Here is a 23,539-nt window from a genome sequence, read left to right on the forward strand (position 1 = left end):
GTGGGAGACCAGGGATGGATTGCTTGACGGCGAGCCAGGTTGCTTTTCTCCCATCAGATTCCAACCGCTAATGCTAACGCAGTGTGTGGGAGCTTACATGCTTTTCCTTTCCCGTCTTTTTCGGACGACTATTCCAAAGGGGTAACCTGAAGGAATAGGGGCCTGAAGACACGAGGCATTCTTAAACCAGCACTGGGCTGCACGGCCTTCTGTTGTGATCAGGTTATATTCGAGTCAAAAAGCCAGAGCATCCGCTTCCATCCTATGGAGCACGAGCTAAATCGGAAGAGGCAGGGGATACACCTACGCCTATCGGCGCACGTTCCCTGCGTCAGGCTGCTTCACCCATTTGCACCCGACTGGAGACGGCACTGAGCAAGCTTTTTGTCAGGAGTGGGATTCGAACCCACGCCTCCAGGGGAGACTGCGACCTGAACGCAGCGCCTTAGACCGCTCGGCCATCCTGACGCGGGCCCCCTGTCCCGGGGCGGTCTGATGAGCCACCGCGATCCCACTACGCTCCTCGAGTATCGCACTGTTATTAATACTACAGTGTGACTCCAGCATTAAAATGTTTGGAAAATGTGTCGGCTTTTATAATCCAGTGTAGAGCAGCATGTGATGATTTGTGCTACAACACCAAGCGCTCAAAGTGACGTCTGCGTTTGTCGTTGAAACTTTCAACTCTTTCATCACTTATGTAGGAAATAAAAAGAGCAGTTGTGCGCCACACGCAGAGAGGCCGTCAGCAGAGTGGCGCAGCGGAAGCGTGCTGGGCCCATAACCCAGAGGTCGATGGATCGAAACCATCCTCTGCTACGTGTGTCCTATGCACGATTCATAAGCATGCCATTGGGTTAGCAAAGTGCCTTCAAATAGTCTGCATCTCCCTTTCTTTAAATTCTGTCCTGAGTTTCTCTCTCGTGTGTGTTTGTGCAAGCTTGACACTTGCGGGACTCTTTAATCTTCACCAATACGGAGATGACCAAATGTGTCTTCGGTTGTTCTGAGGTCTTTGATAGTTTCTTTGAAAGCTTCAACTGAACCTCGAAATCGAAGCAGTTATGTTTATATTGATTTCTCGCTGTAATCATTACGAACCAGGAACAGCCAGCACACTCGGTCGCATTAGTAATTATGTCACGTCTCTACTTAGCAGAGCATTCAAAGGCCCACTGGAAGTAGTAAAGCACTAAAACACTGCAAAACTGAACTCGGGAAAATCATACTGGGAGCTCTGAGCGATGTCTGCATCCAAGCCATCCAATATGGACTCTGAAACCTTGGAATATCAACACTATGATGCGCTACCTTTTACCTGGAGCAAAACGATGGAATTAGAAGAATGCTTACCGCAGGATACAACTGTGCCGCTGTTATTTGGAGCACGGTTTTCACTTGCATGAAAACTACAGCAGAACGTAGAAGGATGATCACTGAGGAGTCCACGCGGGCATGCTGAGGAGATTGTAGGTCGTACATTTCAATGATTACTGACATTTGCGCTGCTGGAGGTACAGTAATCAACAAAGAACAGGGTGTGCTACTCTCGAATCCGGTCAGCACATGATGAAAAGCCAGGAAGTATACCTTGTCAAATTGCCGTCAACAGGGACAAGTTAACCACCAGCTCCACCGGCGCCCGGCTAGCTCAGTCGGTAGAGCATGAGACTCTTAATCTCAGGGTCGTGGGTTCGAGCCCCACGTTGGGCGGTGCCCGTCTCCTTATTAACAAAGTTTCCCGCTCATCCTTGAACCTCTTACACCTCGATGGTACCGAGCACTGCGTTTTAATGCACAGGTGTGATCAAACCGAGATGAAAAGGGCGTATCTAGCTCCTTGCCCGAGAGATAAATCAAGGGTTCCGCAGATAATCCCTTGGCTCCGGTCACCCGGACGCAGATAGGAGCTGCAGCCATCATAACTTGTATGAAAACTAAGAAGAGCTCCTGTCTATTTACAGTTTCATTTACTCTAGCGTTTCCTTAAACATTGCGTGTACGAAGGCTAAGAAATTGGAGAGCTATTCTAATACAATAACTATTAGGAATCTTTTGGGCATAACAGTTTCACTGTGATTTTGCAGGTAACACGTACGTTGGGAAAACATTTTGAACGCGATCAATAACCGCACTGGAAAAATGTGGGAAAGAAAGGGCGAAAAGCGACTCTTCAACATGTGGAAATATCTTCCTGAGCGGAGCCCTCTTCTCGAAGCTCAACACTCTGCAAGAGTCACTTCTCCCAACTTGCGCCCGCAGGTTTCCGTAGTGTGCCTGCAAAGAGCCATCCGCTTGAGACAGGTGCACCTCCCGATTTCATTGAACTAAGCTAGATGCACAATTTCTAATGCAGCCTTCATCACAATAGACAGTTCATTTCTCGAAAGCTTGTCGTAAAAAAAGGAAACAAAGAACGAAAACGTATAGCTGACAATCTTCTGAAGATGCAGATTCAGCTTTGGGGAAATGGACATTTTATGTATGCAGATGCTTTTCAAGCGCTGGTTTTAGAACGTCGCTGTGCTTCCAGCATCCTTTTCAGCCTTCTAAACTGGCTACCGAGGTGCCGATCACATTGTAAAGCGGTTGAGAGCCCGGAGCTGCTCAAACCGCTCTTGCCGTTTCCCATCAATCAAAAGCACTATGTTGTTTCTTTGTATGGAAAGCTTTTCAAGTCTGGCATCGACACGCACCTTTCCTGAAACGTCCAAAAGGTGAATGCTTCGCAAAGAAATCCAGTCTACCTTCAGGGGGCATGATGTTGAAATCGGAATGAGCCCTGGGTGGGCTTGAAGCAGCAGCTGTTCAGTTAACAGCTGCACAGAAACGCACCCCGCTTGCTTTGTATCATTCGCAAGTTTCTGGTTAAAGAGTAAAAAAGGCTGGAATTCTTCTGCCAGCCGGCAGGATTTCTTCTGCACTCACCCAGAAAAGCCAAGAATTGTATTTCATCTTTCGCAAGCTGTATTTTCCAGGAGGAGAATGAATACTTGCATTAAACTGAATCAAGCCGACAGAGACGCACAGCCGTTGTTTTTCTCCATGGGAAGTTTTTCGTTAAGGAAAAACACCGTTGTCATTTTCTTGCCAGCCGGCGGTATTTCTTGTGCAGCGATGAGCCAGATTTGTATTTCGTATTTCGCAAGTTGTGTGAATTTCTTGAAGTTGAAAGTGAATTCGCTCCAGAAAAGAAATGTCCAGTCGCATGAAAGCCGTGGCTGTTTGTTAAACCGCAGGACCTGAGCTTGCGTTCTGTTTCTCATGGCGTTCGCAAAGGCGATTCCTGCCTTTAAAACTGCTGTGTCTGCGACTGAAAGTGGCGTGTGGCGCAGCTTCTAAAGTCTTGTTGACGCTCCTCGATGTTGCTTTCTCTCTGCCTAAGGAAGTTCGATTGTCGCGTCGGAACGGGGAGACCTAATCCTTCCAGCTTTAAGCCACCCTTCAGTCTTCTGAAGGGTGTCCGAGTGCTAGCATGTCGTTTGGCTTTTTTTTGGGGGGAAGCGGAGAGCGACATTGAAAAAGGTTACCGCCGCCGCCTCGCCCTCCGTGTTAAATGATCGCAAGCCGGCGGCGGCGGCGCTCCCTGTAGTCGTGGCCGAGCGGTTAAGGCGATGGGCTAGAAAGCCATTGGGGTCTCCCCGCGTCGGCTCGAATCCTGCCCACTACGGCGCCCTTCTCCTGTCGCTTCGGCCTGCCCAGAAAAAGGCGGAGTGCCGTTTCTCTCTTCCTGCTTCTTGTACAAACGCTAAATCGCTTGGACCTGCTGCCTTGGAAGTAATGTCTTCAACATCCACCAGTGACATTTCACAGCTGGAAGCACACAGCCACGCTTTTGGCATTGGCATGTCTTTTGCGCCCTACTTCCAGCCTTTGAAGACCTAATTATTCAAACTGAAAGAACCGGCTGAATGAGTGTTTGCAGTGCACCAGGAGGAGCAGGGACCATAGCATTGGAGGGGTGAGGATGGCGCAGATGGAAACGTTTTCATGCGCTCCTCTGGGAGGAATGAAAAGAAAAGACGAAACCGGAAACAGTAGTAGCCGCAAGAGGAAGTGTCTTCAAGCGCCAAGCAAGCGCTCCTCGTTAGTATAGTGGTGCGTATCCCCGCCTGTCACGTGGGAGACCAGGGATGGATTGCTTGACGGCGAGCCAGGTTGCTTTTCTCCCATCAGATTCCAACCGCTAATGCTAACGCAGTGTGTGGGAGCTTACATGCTTTTCCTTTCCCGTCTTTTTCGGACGACTATTCCAAAGGGGTAACCTGAAGGAATAGGGGCCTGAAGACACGAGGCATTCTTAAACCAGCACTGGGCTGCACGGCCTTCTGTTGTGATCAGGTTATATTCGAGTCAAAAAGCCAGAGCATCCGCTTCCATCCTATGGAGCACGAGCTAAATCGGAAGAGGCAGGGGATACACCTACGCCTATCGGCGCACGTTCCCTGCGTCAGGCTGCTTCACCCATTTGCACCCGACTGGAGACGGCACTGAGCAAGCTTTTTGTCAGGAGTGGGATTCGAACCCACGCCTCCAGGGGAGACTGCGACCTGAACGCAGCGCCTTAGACCGCTCGGCCATCCTGACGCGGGCCCCCTGTCCCGGGGCGGTCTGATGAGCCACCGCGATCCCACTACGCTCCTCGAGTATCGCACTGTTATTAATACTACAGTGTGACTCCAGCATTAAAATGTTTGGAAAATGTGTCGGCTTTTATAATCCAGTGTAGAGCAGCATGTGATGATTTGTGCTACAACACCAAGCGCTCAAAGTGACGTCTGCGTTTGTCGTTGAAACTTTCAACTCTTTCATCACTTATGTAGGAAATAAAAAGAGCAGTTGTGCGCCACACGCAGAGAGGCCGTCAGCAGAGTGGCGCAGCGGAAGCGTGCTGGGCCCATAACCCAGAGGTCGATGGATCGAAACCATCCTCTGCTACGTGTGTCCTATGCACGATTCATAAGCATGCCATTGGGTTAGCAAAGTGCCTTCAAATAGTCTGCATCTCCCTTTCTTTAAATTCTGTCCTGAGTTTCTCTCTCGTGTGTGTTTGTGCAAGCTTGACACTTGCGGGACTCTTTAATCTTCACCAATACGGAGATGACCAAATGTGTCTTCGGTTGTTCTGAGGTCTTTGATAGTTTCTTTGAAAGCTTCAACTGAACCTCGAAATCGAAGCAGTTATGTTTATATTGATTTCTCGCTGTAATCATTACGAACCAGGAACAGCCAGCACACTCGGTCGCATTAGTAATTATGTCACGTCTCTACTTAGCAGAGCATTCAAAGGCCCACTGGAAGTAGTAAAGCACTAAAACACTGCAAAACTGAACTCGGGAAAATCATACTGGGAGCTCTGAGCGATGTCTGCATCCAAGCCATCCAATACGGACTCTGAAACCTTGGAATATCAACACTATGATGCGCTACCTTTTACCTGGAGCAAAACGATGGAATTAGAAGAATGCTTACCGCAGGATACAACTGTGCCGCTGTTATTTGGAGCACGGTTTTCACTTGCATGAAAACTACAGCAGAACGTAGAAGGATGATCACTGAGGAGTCCACGCGGGCATGCTGAGGAGATTGTAGGTCGTACATTTCAATGATTACTGACATTTGCGCTGCTGGAGGTACAGTAATCAACAAAGAACAGGGTGTGCTACTCTCGAATCCGGTCAGCACATGATGAAAAGCCAGGAAGTATACCTTGTCAAATTGCCGTCAACAGGGACAAGTTAACCACCAGCTCCACCGGCGCCCGGCTAGCTCAGTCGGTAGAGCATGAGACTCTTAATCTCAGGGTCGTGGGTTCGAGCCCCACGTTGGGCGGTGCCCGTCTCCTTATTAACAAAGTTTCCCGCTCATCCTTGAACCTCTTACACCTCGATGGTACCGAGCACTGCGTTTTAATGCACAGGTGTGATCAAACCGAGATGAAAAGGGCGTATCTAGCTCCTTGCCCGAGAGATAAATCAAGGGTTCCGCAGATAATCCCTTGGCTCCGGTCACCCGGACGCAGATAGGAGCTGCAGCCATCATAACTTGTATGAAAACTAAGAAGAGCTCCTGTCTATTTACAGTTTCATTTACTCTAGCGTTTCCTTAAACATTGCGTGTACGAAGGCTAAGAAATTGGAGAGCTATTCTAATACAATAACTATTAGGAATCTTTTGGGCATAACAGTTTCACTGTGATTTTGCAGGTAACACGTACGTTGGGAAAACATTTTGAACGCGATCAATAACCGCACTGGAAAAATGTGGGAAAGAAAGGGCGAAAAGCGACTCTTCAACATGTGGAAATATCTTCCTGAGCGGAGCCCTCTTCTCGAAGCTCAACACTCTGCAAGAGTCACTTCTCCCAACTTGCGCCCGCAGGTTTCCGTAGTGTGCCTGCAAAGAGCCATCCGCTTGAGACAGGTGCACCTCCCGATTTCATTGAACTAAGCTAGATGCACAATTTCTAATGCAGCCTTCATCACAATAGACAGTTCATTTCTCGAAAGCTTGTCGTAAAAAAAGGAAACAAAGAACGAAAACGTATAGCTGACAATCTTCTGAAGATGCAGATTCAGCTTTGGGGAAATGGACATTTTATGTATGCAGATGCTTTTCAAGCGCTGGTTTTAGAACGTCGCTGTGCTTCCAGCATCCTTTTCAGCCTTCTAAACTGGCTACCGAGGTGCCGATCACATTGTAAAGCGGTTGAGAGGCCGGAGCTGCTCAAACCGCTCTTGCCGTTTCCCATCAATCAAAAGCACTATGTTGTTTCTTTGTATGGAAAGCTTTTCAAGTCTGGCATCGACACGCACCTTTCCTGAAACGTCCAAAAGGTGAATGCTTCGCAAAGAAATCCAGTCTACCTTCAGGGGGCATGATGTTGAAATCGGAATGAGCCCTGGGTGGGCTTGAAGCAGCAGCTGTTCAGTTAACAGCTGCACAGAAACGCACCCCGCTTGCTTTGTATCATTCGCAAGTTTGTGGTTAAAGAGTAAAAAAGGCTGGAATTCTTCTGCCAGCCGGCAGGATTTCTTCTGCACTCACCCAGAAAAGCCAAGAATTGTATTTCATCTTTCGCAAGCTGTATTTTCCAGGAGGAGAATGAATACTTGCATTAAACTGAATCAAGCCGACAGAGACGCACAGCCGTTGTTTTTCTCCATGGGAAGTTTTTCGTTAAGGAAAAACACCGTTGTCATTTTCTTGCCAGCCGGCGGTATTTCTTGTGCAGCGATGAGCCAGATTTGTATTTCGTATTTCGCAAGTTGTGTGAATTTCTTGAAGTTGAAAGTGAATTCGCTCCAGAAAAGAAATGTCCAGTCGCATGAAAGCCGTGGCTGTTTGTTAAACCGCAGGACCTGAGCTTGCGTTCTGTTTCTCATGGCGTTCGCAAAGGCGATTCCTGCCTTTAAAACTGCTGTGACTGCGACTGAAAGTGGCGTGTGGCGCAGCTTCTAAAGTCTTGTTGACGCTCCTCGATGTTGCTTTCTCTCTGCCTAAGGAAGTTCGATTGTCGCGTCGGAACGGGGAGACCTAATCCTTCCAGCTTTAAGCCACCCTTCAGTCTTCTGAAGGGTGTCCGAGTGCTAGCATGTCATTTGGCTTTTTTTTGGGGGGAAGCGGAGAGCGACATTGAAAAAGGTTACCGCCGCCGCCTCGCCCTCCGTGTTAAATGATCGCAAGCCGGCGGCGGCGGCGCTCCCTGTAGTCGTGGCCGAGCGGTTAAGGCGATGGGCTAGAAAGCCATTGGGGTCTCCCCGCGTCGGCTCGAATCCTGCCCACTACGGCGCCCTTCTCCTGTCGCTTCGGCCTGCCCAGAAAAAGGCGGAGTGCCGTTTCTCTCTTCCTGCTTCTTGTACAAACGCTAAATCGCTTGGACCTGCTGCCTTGGAAGTAATGTCTTCAACATCCACCAGTGACATTTCACAGCTGGAAGCACACAGCCACGCTTTTGGCATTGGCATGTCTTTTGCGCCCTACTTCCAGCCTTTGAAGACCTAATTATTCAAACTGAAAGAACCGGCTGAATGAGTGTTTGCAGTGCACCAGGAGGAGCAGGGACCATAGCATTGGAGGGGTGAGGATGGCGCAGATGGAAACGTTTTCATGCGCTCCTCTGGGAGGAATGAAAAGAAAAGACGAAACCGGAAACAGTAGTAGCCGCAAGAGGAAGTGTCTTCAAGCGCCAAGCAAGCGCTCCTCGTTAGTATAGTGGTGCGTATCCCCGCCTGTCACGTGGGAGACCAGGGATGGATTGCTTGACGGCGAGCCAGGTTGCTTTTCTCCCATCAGATTCCAACCGCTAATGCTAACGCAGTGTGTGGGAGCTTACATGCTTTTCCTTTCCCGTCTTTTTCGGACGACTATTCCAAAGGGGTAACCTGAAGGAATAGGGGCCTGAAGACACGAGGCATTCTTAAACCAGCACTGGGCTGCACGGCCTTCTGTTGTGATCAGGTTATATTCGAGTCAAAAAGCCAGAGCATCCGCTTCCATCCTATGGAGCACGAGCTAAATCGGAAGAGGCAGGGGATACACCTACGCCTATCGGCGCACGTTCCCTGCGTCAGGCTGCTTCACCCATTTGCACCCGACTGGAGACGGCACTGAGCAAGCTTTTTGTCAGGAGTGGGATTCGAACCCACGCCTCCAGGGGAGACTGCGACCTGAACGCAGCGCCTTAGACCGCTCGGCCATCCTGACGCGGGCCCCCTGTCCCGGGGCGGTCTGATGAGCCACCGCGATCCCACTACGCTCCTCGAGTATCGCACTGTTATTAATACTACAGTGTGACTCCAGCATTAAAATGTTTGGAAAATGTGTCGGCTTTTATAATCCAGTGTAGAGCAGCATGTGATGATTTGTGCTACAACACCAAGCGCTCAAAGTGACGTCTGCGTTTGTCGTTGAAACTTTCAACTCTTTCATCACTTATGTAGGAAATAAAAAGAGCAGTTGTGCGCCACACGCAGAGAGGCCGTCAGCAGAGTGGCGCAGCGGAAGCGTGCTGGGCCCATAACCCAGAGGTCGATGGATCGAAACCATCCTCTGCTACGTGTGTCCTATGCACGATTCATAAGCATGCCATTGGGTTAGCAAAGTGCCTTCAAATAGTCTGCATCTCCCTTTCTTTAAATTCTGTCCTGAGTTTCTCTCTCGTGTGTGTTTGTGCAAGCTTGACACTTGCGGGACTCTTTAATCTTCACCAATACGGAGATGACCAAATGTGTCTTCGGTTGTTCTGAGGTCTTTGATAGTTTCTTTGAAAGCTTCAACTGAACCTCGAAATCGAAGCAGTTATGTTTATATTGATTTCTCGCGTTAATCATTACGAACCAGGAACAGCCAGCACACTCGGTCGCATTAGTAATTATGTCACGTCTCTACTTAGCAGAGCATTCAAAGGCCCACTGGAAGTAGTAAAGCACTAAAACACTGCAAAACTGAACTCGGGAAAATCATACTGGGAGCTCTGAGCGATGTCTGCATCCAAGCCATCCAATACGGACTCTGAAACCTTGGAATATCAACACTATGATGCGCTACCTTTTACCTGGAGCAAAACGATGGAATTAGAAGAATGCTTACCGCAGGATACAACTGTGCCGCTGTTATTTGGAGCACGGTTTTCACTTGCATGAAAACTACAGCAGAACGTAGAAGGATGATCACTGAGGAGTCCACGCGGGCATGCTGAGGAGATTGTAGGTCGTACATTTCAATGATTACTGACATTTGCGCTGCTGGAGGTACAGTAATCAACAAAGAACAGGGTGTGCTACTCTCGAATCCGGTCAGCACATGATGAAAAGCCAGGAAGTATACCTTGTCAAATTGCCGTCAACAGGGACAAGTTAACCACCAGCTCCACCGGCGCCCGGCTAGCTCAGTCGGTAGAGCATGAGACTCTTAATCTCAGGGTCGTGGGTTCGAGCCCCACGTTGGGCGGTGCCCGTCTCCTTATTAACAAAGTTTCCCGCTCATCCTTGAACCTCTTACACCTCGATGGTACCGAGCACTGCGTTTTAATGCACAGGTGTGATCAAACCGAGATGAAAAGGGCGTATCTAGCTCCTTGCCCGAGAGATAAATCAAGGGTTCCGCAGATAATCCCTTGGCTCCGGTCACCCGGACGCAGATAGGAGCTGCAGCCATCATAACTTGTATGAAAACTAAGAAGAGCTCCTGTCTATTTACAGTTTCATTTACTCTAGCGTTTCCTTAAACATTGCGTGTACGAAGGCTAAGAAATTGGAGAGCTATTCTAATACAATAACTATTAGGAATCTTTTGGGCATAACAGTTTCACTGTGATTTTGCAGGTAACACGTACGTTGGGAAAACATTTTGAACGCGATCAATAACCGCACTGGAAAAATGTGGGAAAGAAAGGGCGAAAAGCGACTCTTCAACATGTGGAAATATCTTCCTGAGCGGAGCCCTCTTCTCGAAGCTCAACACTCTGCAAGAGTCACTTCTCCCAACTTGCGCCCGCAGGTTTCCGTAGTGTGCCTGCAAAGAGCCATCCGCTTGAGACAGGTGCACCTCCCGATTTCATTGAACTAAGCTAGATGCACAATTTCTAATGCAGCCTTCATCACAATAGACAGTTCATTTCTCGAAAGCTTGTCGTAAAAAAAGGAAACAAAGAACGAAAACGTATAGCTGACAATCTTCTGAAGATGCAGATTCAGCTTTGGGGAAATGGACATTTTATGTATGCAGATGCTTTTCAAGCGCTGGTTTTAGAACGTCGCTGTGCTTCCAGCATCCTTTTCAGCCTTCTAAACTGGCTACCGAGGTGCCGATCACATTGTAAAGCGGTTGAGAGGCCGGAGCTGCTCAAACCGCTCTTGCCGTTTCCCATCAATCAAAAGCACTATGTTGTTTCTTTGTATGGAAAGCTTTTCAAGTCTGGCATCGACACGCACCTTTCCTGAAACGTCCAAAAGGTGAATGCTTCGCAAAGAAATCCAGTCTACCTTCAGGGGGCATGATGTTGAAATCGGAATGAGCCCTGGGTGGGCTTGAAGCAGCAGCTGTTCAGTTAACAGCTGCACAGAAACGCACCCCGCTTGCTTTGTATCATTCGCAAGTTTGTGGTTAAAGAGTAAAAAAGGCTGGAATTCTTCTGCCAGCCGGCAGGATTTCTTCTGCACTCACCCAGAAAAGCCAAGAATTGTATTTCATCTTTCGCAAGCTGTATTTTCCAGGAGGAGAATGAATACTTGCATTAAACTGAATCAAGCCGACAGAGACGCACAGCCGTTGTTTTTCTCCATGGGAAGTTTTTCGTTAAGGAAAAACACCGTTGTCATTTTCTTGCCAGCCGGCGGTATTTCTTGTGCAGCGATGAGCCAGATTTGTATTTCGTATTTCGCAAGTTGTGTGAATTTCTTGAAGTTGAAAGTGAATTCGCTCCAGAAAAGAAATGTCCAGTCGCATGAAAGCCGTGGCTGTTTGTTAAACCGCAGGACCTGAGCTTGCGTTCTGTTTCTCATGGCGTTCGCAAAGGCGATTCCTGCCTTTAAAACTGCTGTGACTGCGACTGAAAGTGGCGTGTGGCGCAGCTTCTAAAGTCTTGTTGACGCTCCTCGATGTTGCTTTCTCTCTGCCTAAGGAAGTTCGATTGTCGCGTCGGAACGGGGAGACCTAATCCTTCCAGCTTTAAGCCACCCTTCAGTCTTCTGAAGGGTGTCCGAGTGCTAGCATGTCATTTGGCTTTTTTTTGGGGGGAAGCGGAGAGCGACATTGAAAAAGGTTACCGCCGCCGCCTCGCCCTCCGTGTTAAATGATCGCAAGCCGGCGGCGGCGGCGCTCCCTGTAGTCGTGGCCGAGCGGTTAAGGCGATGGGCTAGAAAGCCATTGGGGTCTCCCCGCGTCGGCTCGAATCCTGCCCACTACGGCGCCCTTCTCCTGTCGCTTCGGCCTGCCCAGAAAAAGGCGGAGTGCCGTTTCTCTCTTCCTGCTTCTTGTACAAACGCTAAATCGCTTGGACCTGCTGCCTTGGAAGTAATGTCTTCAACATCCACCAGTGACATTTCACAGCTGGAAGCACACAGCCACGCTTTTGGCATTGGCATGTCTTTTGCGCCCTACTTCCAGCCTTTGAAGACCTAATTATTCAAACTGAAAGAACCGGCTGAATGAGTGTTTGCAGTGCACCAGGAGGAGCAGGGACCATAGCATTGGAGGGGTGAGGATGGCGCAGATGGAAACGTTTTCATGCGCTCCTCTGGGAGGAATGAAAAGAAAAGACGAAACCGGAAACAGTAGTAGCCGCAAGAGGAAGTGTCTTCAAGCGCCAAGCAAGCGCTCCTCGTTAGTATAGTGGTGCGTATCCCCGCCTGTCACGTGGGAGACCAGGGATGGATTGCTTGACGGCGAGCCAGGTTGCTTTTCTCCCATCAGATTCCAACCGCTAATGCTAACGCAGTGTGTGGGAGCTTACATGCTTTTCCTTTCCCGTCTTTTTCGGACGACTATTCCAAAGGGGTAACCTGAAGGAATAGGGGCCTGAAGACACGAGGCATTCTTAAACCAGCACTGGGCTGCACGGCCTTCTGTTGTGATCAGGTTATATTCGAGTCAAAAAGCCAGAGCATCCGCTTCCATCCTATGGAGCACGAGCTAAATCGGAAGAGGCAGGGGATACACCTACGCCTATCGGCGCACGTTCCCTGCGTCAGGCTGCTTCACCCATTTGCACCCGACTGGAGACGGCACTGAGCAAGCTTTTTGTCAGGAGTGGGATTCGAACCCACGCCTCCAGGGGAGACTGCGACCTGAACGCAGCGCCTTAGACCGCTCGGCCATCCTGACGCGGGCCCCCTGTCCCGGGGCGGTCTGATGAGCCACCGCGATCCCACTACGCTCCTCGAGTATCGCACTGTTATTAATACTACAGTGTGACTCCAGCATTAAAATGTTTGGAAAATGTGTCGGCTTTTATAATCCAGTGTAGAGCAGCATGTGATGATTTGTGCTACAACACCAAGCGCTCAAAGTGACGTCTGCGTTTGTCGTTGAAACTTTCAACTCTTTCATCACTTATGTAGGAAATAAAAAGAGCAGTTGTGCGCCACACGCAGAGAGGCCGTCAGCAGAGTGGCGCAGCGGAAGCGTGCTGGGCCCATAACCCAGAGGTCGATGGATCGAAACCATCCTCTGCTACGTGTGTCCTATGCACGATTCATAAGCATGCCATTGGGTTAGCAAAGTGCCTTCAAATAGTCTGCATCTCCCTTTCTTTAAATTCTGTCCTGAGTTTCTCTCTCGTGTGTGTTTGTGCAAGCTTGACACTTGCGGGACTCTTTAATCTTCACCAATACGGAGATGACCAAATGTGTCTTCGGTTGTTCTGAGGTCTTTGATAGTTTCTTTGAAAGCTTCAACTGAACCTCGAAATCGAAGCAGTTATGTTTATATTGATTTCTCGCGTTAATCATTACGAACCAGGAACAGCCAGCACACTCGGTCGCATTAGTAATTATGTCACGTCTCTACTTAGCAGAGCATTCAAAGGCCCACTGGAAGTAGTAAAGCACTAAAACACTGCAAAACTGAACTCGGGAAAATCATACTGGGAGCTCTGAGCGATGTCTGCATCCAAGCCATCCAATACGGACTCTGAAACCTTGGAATATCAACACTATGATGCGCTACCTTTTACCTGGAGCAAAACGATGGAATTAGAAGAATGCTTACCGCAGGATACAACTGTGCCGCTGTTATTTGGAGCACGGTTTTCACTTGCATGAAAACTACAGCAGAACGTAGAAGGATGATCACTGAGGAGTCCACGCGGGCATGCTGAGGAGATTGTAGGTCGTACATTTCAATGATTACTGACATTTGCGCTGCTGGAGGTACAGTAATCAACAAAGAACAGGGTGTGCTACTCTCGAATCCGGTCAGCACATGATGAAAAGCCAGGAAGTATACCTTGTCAAATTGCCGTCAACAGGGACAAGTTAACCACCAGCTCCACCGGCGCCCGGCTAGCTCAGTCGGTAGAGCATGAGACTCTTAATCTCAGGGTCGTGGGTTCGAGCCCCACGTTGGGCGGTGCCCGTCTCCTTATTAACAAAGTTTCCCGCTCATCCTTGAACCTCTTACACCTCGATGGTACCGAGCACTGCGTTTTAATGCACAGGTGTGATCAAACCGAGATGAAAAGGGCGTATCTAGCTCCTTGCCCGAGAGATAAATCAAGGGTTCCGCAGATAATCCCTTGGCTCCGGTCACCCGGACGCAGATAGGAGCTGCAGCCATCATAACTTGTATGAAAACTAAGAAGAGCTCCTGTCTATTTACAGTTTCATTTACTCTAGCGTTTCCTTAAACATTGCGTGTACGAAGGCTAAGAAATTGGAGAGCTATTCTAATACAATAACTATTAGGAATCTTTTGGGCATAACAGTTTCACTGTGATTTTGCAGGTAACACGTACGTTGGGAAAACATTTTGAACGCGATCAATAACCGCACTGGAAAAATGTGGGAAAGAAAGGGCGAAAAGCGACTCTTCAACATGTGGAAATATCTTCCTGAGCGGAGCCCTCTTCTCGAAGCTCAACACTCTGCAAGAGTCACTTCTCCCAACTTGCGCCCGCAGGTTTCCGTAGTGTGCCTGCAAAGAGCCATCCGCTTGAGACAGGTGCACCTCCCGATTTCATTGAACTAAGCTAGATGCACAATTTCTAATGCAGCCTTCATCACAATAGACAGTTCATTTCTCGAAAGCTTGTCGTAAAAAAAGGAAACAAAGAACGAAAACGTATAGCTGACAATCTTCTGAAGATGCAGATTCAGCTTTGGGGAAATGGACATTTTATGTATGCAGATGCTTTTCAAGCGCTGGTTTTAGAACGTCGCTGTGCTTCCAGCATCCTTTTCAGCCTTCTAAACTGGCTACCGAGGTGCCGATCACATTGTAAAGCGGTTGAGAGGCCGGAGCTGCTCAAACCGCTCTTGCCGTTTCCCATCAATCAAAAGCACTATGTTGTTTCTTTGTATGGAAAGCTTTTCAAGTCTGGCATCGACACGCACCTTTCCTGAAACGTCCAAAAGGTGAATGCTTCGCAAAGAAATCCAGTCTACCTTCAGGGGGCATGATGTTGAAATCGGAATGAGCCCTGGGTGGGCTTGAAGCAGCAGCTGTTCAGTTAACAGCTGCACAGAAACGCACCCCGCTTGCTTTGTATCATTCGCAAGTTTCTGGTTAAAGAGTAAAAAAGGCTGGAATTCTTCTGCCAGCCGGCAGGATTTCTTCTGCACTCACCCAGAAAAGCCAAGAATTGTATTTCATCTTTCGCAAGCTGTATTTTCCAGGAGGAGAATGAATACTTGCATTAAACTGAATCAAGCCGACAGAGACGCACAGCCGTTGTTTTTCTCCATGGGAAGTTTTTCGTTAAGGAAAAACACCGTTGTCATTTTCTTGCCAGCCGGCGGTATTTCTTGTGCAGCGATGAGCCAGATTTGTATTTCGTATTTCGCAAGTTGTGTGAATTTCTTGAAGTTGAAAGTGAATTCGCTCCAGAAAAGAAATGTCCAGTCGCATGAAAGCCGTGGCTGTTTGTTAAACCGCAGGACCTGAGCTTGCGTTCTGTTTCTCATGGCGTTCGCAAAGGCGATTCCTGCCTTTAAAACTGCTGTGACTGCGACTGAAAGTGGCGTGTGGCGCAGCTTCTAAAGTCTTGTTGACGCTCCTCGATGTTGCTTTCTCTCTGCCTAAGGAAGTTCGATTGTCGCGTCGGAACGGGGAGACCTAATCCTTCCAGCTTTAAGCCACCCTTCAGTCTTCTGAAGGGTGTCCGAGTGCTAGCATGTCATTTGGCTTTTTTTTGGGGGGAAGCGGAGAGCGACATTGAAAAAGGTTACCGCCGCCGCCTCGCCCTCCGTGTTAAATGATCGCAAGCCGGCGGCGGCGGCGCTCCCTGTAGTCGTGGCCGAGCGGTTAAGGCGATGGGCTAGAAAGCCATTGGGGTCTCCCCGCGTCGGCTCGAATCCTGCCCACTACGGCGCCCTTCTCCTGTCGCTTCGGCCTGCCCAGAAAAAGGCGGAGTGCCGTTTCTCTCTTCCTGCTTCTTGTACAAACGCTAAATCGCTTGGACCTGCTGCCTTGGAAGTAATGTCTTCAACATCCACCAGTGACATTTCACAGCTGGAAGCACACAGCCACGCTTTTGGCATTGGCATGTCTTTTGCGCCCTACTTCCAGCCTTTGAAGACCTAATTATTCAAACTGAAAGAACCGGCTGAATGAGTGTTTGCAGTGCACCAGGAGGAGCAGGGACCATAGCATTGGAGGGGTGAGGATGGCGCAGATGGAAACGTTTTCATGCGCTCCTCTGGGAGGAATGAAAAGAAAAGACGAAACCGGAAACAGTAGTAGCCGCAAGAGGAAGTGTCTTCAAGCGCCAAGCAAGCGCTCCTCGTTAGTATAGTGGTGCGTATCCCCGCCTGTCACGTGGGAGACCAGGGATGGATTGCTTGACGGCGAGCCAGGTTGCTTTTCTCCCATCAGATTCCAACCGCTAATGCTAACGCAGTGTGTGGGAGCTTACATGCTTTTCCTTTCCCGTCTTTTTCGGACGACTATTCCAAAGGGGTAACCTGAAGGAATAGGGGCCTGAAGACACGAGGCATTCTTAAACCAGCACTGGGCTGCACGGCCTTCTGTTGTGATCAGGTTATATTCGAGTCAAAAAGCCAGAGCATCCGCTTCCATCCTATGGAGCACGAGCTAAATCGGAAGAGGCAGGGGATACACCTACGCCTATCGGCGCACGTTCCCTGCGTCAGGCTGCTTCACCCATTTGCACCCGACTGGAGACGGCACTGAGCAAGCTTTTTGTCAGGAGTGGGATTCGAACCCACGCCTCCAGGGGAGACTGCGACCTGAACGCAGCGCCTTAGACCGCTCGGCCATCCTGACGCGGGCCCCCTGTCCCGGGGCGGTCTGATGAGCCACCGCGATCCCACTACGCTCCTCGAGTATCGCACTGTTATTAATACTACAGTGTGACTCCAGCATTAAAATGTTTGGAAAATGTGTCGGCTTTTATAATCCAGTGTAGAGCAGCATGTGATGATTTGTGCTACAACACCAAGCGCTCAAAGTGACGTCTGCGTTTGTCGTTGAAACTTTCAACTCTTTCATCACTTATGTAGGAAATAAAAAGAGCAGTTGTGCGCCACACGCAGAGAGGCCGTCAGCAGAGTGGCGCAGCGGAAGCGTGCTGGGCCCATAACCCAGAGGTCGATGGATCGAAACCATCCTCTGCTACGTGTGTCCTATGCACGATTCATAAGCATGCCATTGGGTTAGCAAAGTGCCTTCAAATAGTCTGCATCTCCCTTTCTTTAAATTCTGTCCTGAGTTTCTCTCTCGTGTGTGTTTGTGCAAGCTTGACACTTGCGGGACTCTTTAATCTTCACCAATACGGAGATGACCAAATGTGTCTTCGGTTGTTCTGAGGTCTTTGATAGTTTCTTTGAAAGCTTCAACTGAACCTCGAAATCGAAGCAGTTATGTTTATATTGATTTCTCGCGTTAATCATTACGAACCAGGAACAGCCAGCACACTCGGTCGCATTAGTAATTATGTCACGTCTCTACTTAGCAGAGCATTCAAAGGCCCACTGGAAGTAGTAAAGCACTAAAACACTGCAAAACTGAACTCGGGAAAATCATACTGGGAGCTCTGAGCGATGTCTGCATCCAAGCCATCCAATACGGACTCTGAAACCTTGGAATATCAACACTATGATGCGCTACCTTTTACCTGGAGCAAAACGATGGAATTAGAAGAATGCTTACCGCAGGATACAACTGTGCCGCTGTTATTTGGAGCACGGTTTTCACTTGCATGAAAACTACAGCAGAACGTAGAAGGATGATCACTGAGGAGTCCACGCGGGCATGCTGAGGAGATTGTAGGTCGTACATTTCAATGATTACTGACATTTGCGCTGCTGGAGGTACAGTAATCAACAAAGAACAGGGTGTGCTACTCTCGAATCCGGTCAGCACATGATGAAAAGCCAGGAAGTATACCTTGTCAAATTGCCGTCAACAGGGACAAGTTAACCACCAGCTCCACCGGCGCCCGGCTAGCTCAGTCGGTAGAGCATGAGACTCTTAATCTCAGGGTCGTGGGTTCGAGCCCCACGTTGGGCGGTGCCCGTCTCCTTATTAACAAAGTTTCCCGCTCATCCTTGAACCTCTTACACCTCGATGGTACCGAGCACTGCGTTTTAATGCACAGGTGTGATCAAACCGAGATGAAAAGGGCGTATCTAGCTCCTTGCCCGAGAGATAAATCAAGGGTTCCGCAGATAATCCCTTGGCTCCGGTCACCCGGACGCAGATAGGAGCTGCAGCCATCATAACTTGTATGAAAACTAAGAAGAGCTCCTGTCTATTTACAGTTTCATTTACTCTAGCGTTTCCTTAAACATTGCGTGTACGAAGGCTAAGAAATTGGAGAGCTATTCTAATACAATAACTATTAGGAATCTTTTGGGCATAACAGTTTCACTGTGATTTTGCAGGTAACACGTACGTTGGGAAAACATTTTGAACGCGATCAATAACCGCACTGGAAAAATGTGGGAAAGAAAGGGCGAAAAGCGACTCTTCAACATGTGGAAATATCTTCCTGAGCGGAGCCCTCTTCTCGAAGCTCAACACTCTGCAAGAGTCACTTCTCCCAACTTGCGCCCGCAGGTTTCCGTAGTGTGCCTGCAAAGAGCCATCCGCTTGAGACAGGTGCACCTCCCGATTTCATTGAACTAAGCTAGATGCACAATTTCTAATGCAGCCTTCATCACAATAGACAGTTCATTTCTCGAAAGCTTGTCGTAAAAAAAGGAAACAAAGAACGAAAACGTATAGCTGACAATCTTCTGAAGATGCAGATTCAGCTTTGGGGAAATGGACATTTTATGTATGCAGATGCTTTTCAAGCGCTGGTTTTAGAACGTCGCTGTGCTTCCAGCATCCTTTTCAGCCTTCTAAACTGGCTACCGAGGTGCCGATCACATTGTAAAGCGGTTGAGAGGCCGGAGCTGCTCAAACCGCTCTTGCCGTTTCCCATCAATCAAAAGCACTATGTTGTTTCTTTGTATGGAAAGCTTTTCAAGTCTGGCATCGACACGCACCTTTCCTGAAACGTCCAAAAGGTGAATGCTTCGCAAAGAAATCCAGTCTACCTTCAGGGGGCATGATGTTGAAATCGGAATGAGCCCTGGGTGGGCTTGAAGCAGCAGCTGTTCAGTTAACAGCTGCACAGAAACGCACCCCGCTTGCTTTGTATCATTCGCAAGTTTCTGGTTAAAGAGTAAAAAAGGCTGGAATTCTTCTGCCAGCCGGCAGGATTTCTTCTGCACTCACCCAGAAAAGCCAAGAATTGTATTTCATCTTTCGCAAGCTGTATTTTCCAGGAGGAGAATGAATACTTGCATTAAACTGAATCAAGCCGACAGAGACGCACAGCCGTTGTTTTTCTCCATGGGAAGTTTTTCGTTAAGGAAAAACACCGTTGTCATTTTCTTGCCAGCCGGCGGTATTTCTTGTGCAGCGATGAGCCAGATTTGTATTTCGTATTTCGCAAGTTGTGTGAATTTCTTGAAGTTGAAAGTGAATTCGCTCCAGAAAAGAAATGTCCAGTCGCATGAAAGCCGTGGCTGTTTGTTAAACCGCAGGACCTGAGCTTGCGTTCTGTTTCTCATGGCGTTCGCAAAGGCGATTCCTGCCTTTAAAACTGCTGTGACTGCGACTGAAAGTGGCGTGTGGCGCAGCTTCTAAAGTCTTGTTGACGCTCCTCGATGTTGCTTTCTCTCTGCCTAAGGAAGTTCGATTGTCGCGTCGGAACGGGGAGACCTAATCCTTCCAGCTTTAAGCCACCCTTCAGTCTTCTGAAGGGTGTCCGAGTGCTAGCATGTCGTTTGGCTTTTTTTTGGGGGGAAGCGGAGAGCGACATTGAAAAAGGTTACCGCCGCCGCCTCGCCCTCCGTGTTAAATGATCGCAAGCCGGCGGCGGCGGCGCTCCCTGTAGTCGTGGCCGAGCGGTTAAGGCGATGGGCTAGAAAGCCATTGGGGTCTCCCCGCGTCGGCTCGAATCCTGCCCACTACGGCGCCCTTCTCCTGTCGCTTCGGCCTGCCCAGAAAAAGGCGGAGTGCCGTTTCTCTCTTCCTGCTTCTTGTACAAACGCTAAATCGCTTGGACCTGCTGCCTTGGAAGTAATGTCTTCAACATCCACCAGTGACATTTCACAGCTGGAAGCACACAGCCACGCTTTTGGCATTGGCATGTCTTTTGCGCCCTACTTCCAGCCTTTGAAGACCTAATTATTCAAACTGAAAGAACCGGCTGAATGAGTGTTTGCAGTGCACCAGGAGGAGCAGGGACCATAGCATTGGAGGGGTGAGGATGGCGCAGATGGAAACGTTTTCATGCGCTCCTCTGGGAGGAATGAAAAGAAAAGACGAAACCGGAAACAGTAGTAGCCGCAAGAGGAAGTGTCTTCAAGCGCCAAGCAAGCGCTCCTCGTTAGTATAGTGGTGCGTATCCCCGCCTGTCACGTGGGAGACCAGGGATGGATTGCTTGACGGCGAGCCAGGTTGCTTTTCTCCCATCAGATTCCAACCGCTAATGCTAACGCAGTGTGTGGGAGCTTACATGCTTTTCCTTTCCCGTCTTTTTCGGACGACTATTCCAAAGGGGTAACCTGAAGGAATAGGGGCCTGAAGACACGAGGCATTCTTAAACCAGCACTGGGCTGCACGGCCTTCTGTTGTGATCAGGTTATATTCGAGTGAAAAAGCCAGAGCATCCGCTTCCATCCTATGGAGCACGAGCTAAATCGGAAGAGGCAGGGGATACACCTACGCCTATCGGCGCACGTTCCCTGCGTCAGGCTGCTTCACCCATTTGCACCCGACTGGAGACGGCACTGAGCAAGCTTTTTGTCAGGAGTGGGATTCGAACCCACGCCTCCAGGGGAGACTGCGACCTGAACGCAGCGCCTTAGACCGCTCGGCCATCCTGACGCGGGCCCCCTGTCCCGGGGCGGTCTGATGAGCCACCGCGATCCCACTACGCTCCTCGAGTATCGCACTGTTATTAATACTACAGTGTGACTCCAGCATTAAAATGTTTGGAAAATGTGTCGGCTTTTATAATCCAGTGTAGAGCAGCATGTGATGATTTGTGCTACAACACCAAGCGCTCAAAGTGACGTCTGCGTTTGTCGTTGAAACTTTCAACTCTTTCATCACTTATGTAGGAAATAAAAAGAGCAGTTGTGCGCCACACGCAGAGAGGCCGTCAGCAGAGTGGCGCAGCGGAAGCGTGCTGGGCCCATAACCCAGAGGTCGATGGATCGAAACCATCCTCTGCTACGTGTGTCCTATGCACGATTCATAAGCATGCCATTGGGTTAGCAAAGTGCCTTCAAATAGTCTGCATCTCCCTTTCTTTAAATTCTGTCCTGAGTTTCTCTCTCGTGTGTGTTTGTGCAAGCTTGACACTTGCGGGACTCTTTAATCTTCACCAATACGGAGATGACCAAATGTGTCTTCGGTTGTTCTGAGGTCTTTGATAGTTTCTTTGAAAGCTTCAACTGAACCTCGAAATCGAAGCAGTTATGTTTATATTGATTTCTCGCGTTAATCATTACGAACCAGGAACAGCCAGCACACTCGGTCGCATTAGTAATTATGTCACGTCTCTACTTAGCAGAGCATTCAAAGGCCCACTGGAAGTAGTAAAGCACTAAAACACTGCAAAACTGAACTCGGGAAAATCATACTGGGAGCTCTGAGCGATGTCTGCATCCAAGCCATCCAATACGGACTCTGAAACCTTGGAATATCAACACTATGATGCGCTACCTTTTACCTGGAGCAAAACGATGGAATTAGAAGAATGCTTACCGCAGGATACAACTGTGCCGCTGTTATTTGGAGCACGGTTTTCACTTGCATGAAAACTACAGCAGAACGTAGAAGGATGATCACTGAGGAGTCCACGCGGGCATGCTGAGGAGATTGTAGGTCGTACATTTCAATGATTACTGACATTTGCGCTGCTGGAGGTACAGTAATCAACAAAGAACAGGGTGTGCTACTCTCGAATCCGGTCAGCACATGATGAAAAGCCAGGAAGTATACCTTGTCAAATTGCCGTCAACAGGGACAAGTTAACCACCAGCTCCACCGGCGCCCGGCTAGCTCAGTCGGTAGAGCATGAGACTCTTAATCTCAGGGTCGTGGGTTCGAGCCCCACGTTGGGCGGTGCCCGTCTCCTTATTAACAAAGTTTCCCGCTCATCCTTGAACCTCTTACACCTCGATGGTACCGAGCACTGCGTTTTAATGCACAGGTGTGATCAAACCGAGATGAAAAGGGCGTATCTAGCTCCTTGCCCGAGAGATAAATCAAGGGTTCCGCAGATAATCCCTTGGCTCCGGTCACCCGGACGCAGATAGGAGCTGCAGCCATCATAACTTGTATGAAAACTAAGAAGAGCTCCTGTCTATTTACAGTTTCATTTACTCTAGCGTTTCCTTAAACATTGCGTGTACGAAGGCTAAGAAATTGGAGAGCTATTCTAATACAATAACTATTAGGAATCTTTTGGGCATAACAGTTTCACTGTGATTTTGCAGGTAACACGTACGTTGGGAAAACATTTTGAACGCGATCAATAACCGCACTGGAAAAATGTGGGAAAGAAAGGGCGAAAAGCGACTCTTCAACATGTGGAAATATCTTCCTGAGCGGAGCCCTCTTCTCGAAGCTCAACACTCTGCAAGAGTCACTTCTCCCAACTTGCGCCCGCAGGTTTCCGTAGTGTGCCTGCAAAGAGCCATCCGCTTGAGACAGGTGCACCTCCCGATTTCATTGAACTAAGCTAGATGCACAATTTCTAATGCAGCCTTCATCACAATAGACAGTTCATTTCTCGAAAGCTTGTCGTAAAAAAAGGAAACAAAGAACGAAAACGTATAGCTGACAATCTTCTGAAGATGCAGATTCAGCTTTGGGGAAATGGACATTTTATGTATGCAGATGCTTTTCAAGCGCTGGTTTTAGAACGTCGCTGTGCTTCCAGCATCCTTTTCAGCCTTCTAAACTGGCTACCGAGGTGCCGATCACATTGTAAAGCGGTTGAGAGGCCGGAGCTGCTCAAACCGCTCTTGCCGTTTCCCATCAATCAAAAGCACTATGTTGTTTCTTTGTATGGAAAGCTTTTCAAGTCTGGCATCGACACGCACCTTTCCTGAAACGTCCAAAAGGTGAATGCTTCGCAAAGAAATCCAGTCTACCTTCAGGGGGCATGATGTTGAAATCGGAATGAGCCCTGGGTGGGCTTGAAGCAGCAGCTGTTCAGTTAACAGCTGCACAGAAACGCACCCCGCTTGCTTTGTATCATTCGCAAGTTTCTGGTTAAAGAGTAAAAAAGGCTGGAATTCTTCTGCCAGCCGGCAGGATTTCTTCTGCACTCACCCAGAAAAGCCAAGAA

At 48.8% G+C, this 23,539-nt stretch overlaps 12 non-coding genes across 12 annotated transcripts; 6 read left to right on the top strand and 6 right to left on the bottom strand.

Annotated features, from left to right (window-relative positions):
- Nucleotides 1-385: 385 nt before the first annotated feature.
- Nucleotides 386-468, bottom strand: trnal-cag (transfer RNA leucine (anticodon CAG)). Its single transcript has one exon. It is a non-coding gene; the product is annotated as a tRNA-Leu (tRNA).
- Nucleotides 469-1,640: 1,172 nt separating this feature from the next.
- On the top strand, nt 1,641-1,713 carry trnak-cuu (transfer RNA lysine (anticodon CUU)). The gene has a single exon. It is a non-coding gene; the product is annotated as a tRNA-Lys (tRNA).
- Nucleotides 1,714-4,504: 2,791 nt separating this feature from the next.
- trnal-cag (transfer RNA leucine (anticodon CAG)) lies at nt 4,505-4,587 on the bottom strand. Its single transcript has one exon. It is a non-coding gene; the product is annotated as a tRNA-Leu (tRNA).
- Nucleotides 4,588-5,759: 1,172 nt separating this feature from the next.
- On the top strand, nt 5,760-5,832 carry trnak-cuu (transfer RNA lysine (anticodon CUU)). The gene has a single exon. It is a non-coding gene; the product is annotated as a tRNA-Lys (tRNA).
- A 2,791-nt stretch (nt 5,833-8,623) lies between these two features.
- Nucleotides 8,624-8,706, bottom strand: trnal-cag (transfer RNA leucine (anticodon CAG)). Its single transcript has one exon. It is a non-coding gene; the product is annotated as a tRNA-Leu (tRNA).
- Nucleotides 8,707-9,878: 1,172 nt separating this feature from the next.
- Nucleotides 9,879-9,951, top strand: trnak-cuu (transfer RNA lysine (anticodon CUU)). The gene has a single exon. It is a non-coding gene; the product is annotated as a tRNA-Lys (tRNA).
- A 2,791-nt stretch (nt 9,952-12,742) lies between these two features.
- On the bottom strand, nt 12,743-12,825 carry trnal-cag (transfer RNA leucine (anticodon CAG)). Its single transcript has one exon. It is a non-coding gene; the product is annotated as a tRNA-Leu (tRNA).
- Nucleotides 12,826-13,997: 1,172 nt separating this feature from the next.
- Nucleotides 13,998-14,070, top strand: trnak-cuu (transfer RNA lysine (anticodon CUU)). The gene has a single exon. It is a non-coding gene; the product is annotated as a tRNA-Lys (tRNA).
- A 2,791-nt stretch (nt 14,071-16,861) lies between these two features.
- On the bottom strand, nt 16,862-16,944 carry trnal-cag (transfer RNA leucine (anticodon CAG)). Its single transcript has one exon. It is a non-coding gene; the product is annotated as a tRNA-Leu (tRNA).
- Nucleotides 16,945-18,116: 1,172 nt separating this feature from the next.
- On the top strand, nt 18,117-18,189 carry trnak-cuu (transfer RNA lysine (anticodon CUU)). The gene has a single exon. It is a non-coding gene; the product is annotated as a tRNA-Lys (tRNA).
- A 2,791-nt stretch (nt 18,190-20,980) lies between these two features.
- trnal-cag (transfer RNA leucine (anticodon CAG)) lies at nt 20,981-21,063 on the bottom strand. The gene has a single exon. It is a non-coding gene; the product is annotated as a tRNA-Leu (tRNA).
- Nucleotides 21,064-22,235: 1,172 nt separating this feature from the next.
- On the top strand, nt 22,236-22,308 carry trnak-cuu (transfer RNA lysine (anticodon CUU)). Its single transcript has one exon. It is a non-coding gene; the product is annotated as a tRNA-Lys (tRNA).
- The last annotated feature ends 1,231 nt before the right edge of the window (nt 22,309-23,539 follow it).

The sequence above is a fragment of the Lepisosteus platostomus genome, chromosome 26 (genome assembly GCF_059453375.1).
Source record: "Lepisosteus platostomus isolate fLepPlt1 chromosome 26, fLepPlt1.hap1, whole genome shotgun sequence".
Lineage (NCBI taxonomy): Eukaryota > Metazoa > Chordata > Actinopteri > Semionotiformes > Lepisosteidae > Lepisosteus > Lepisosteus platostomus.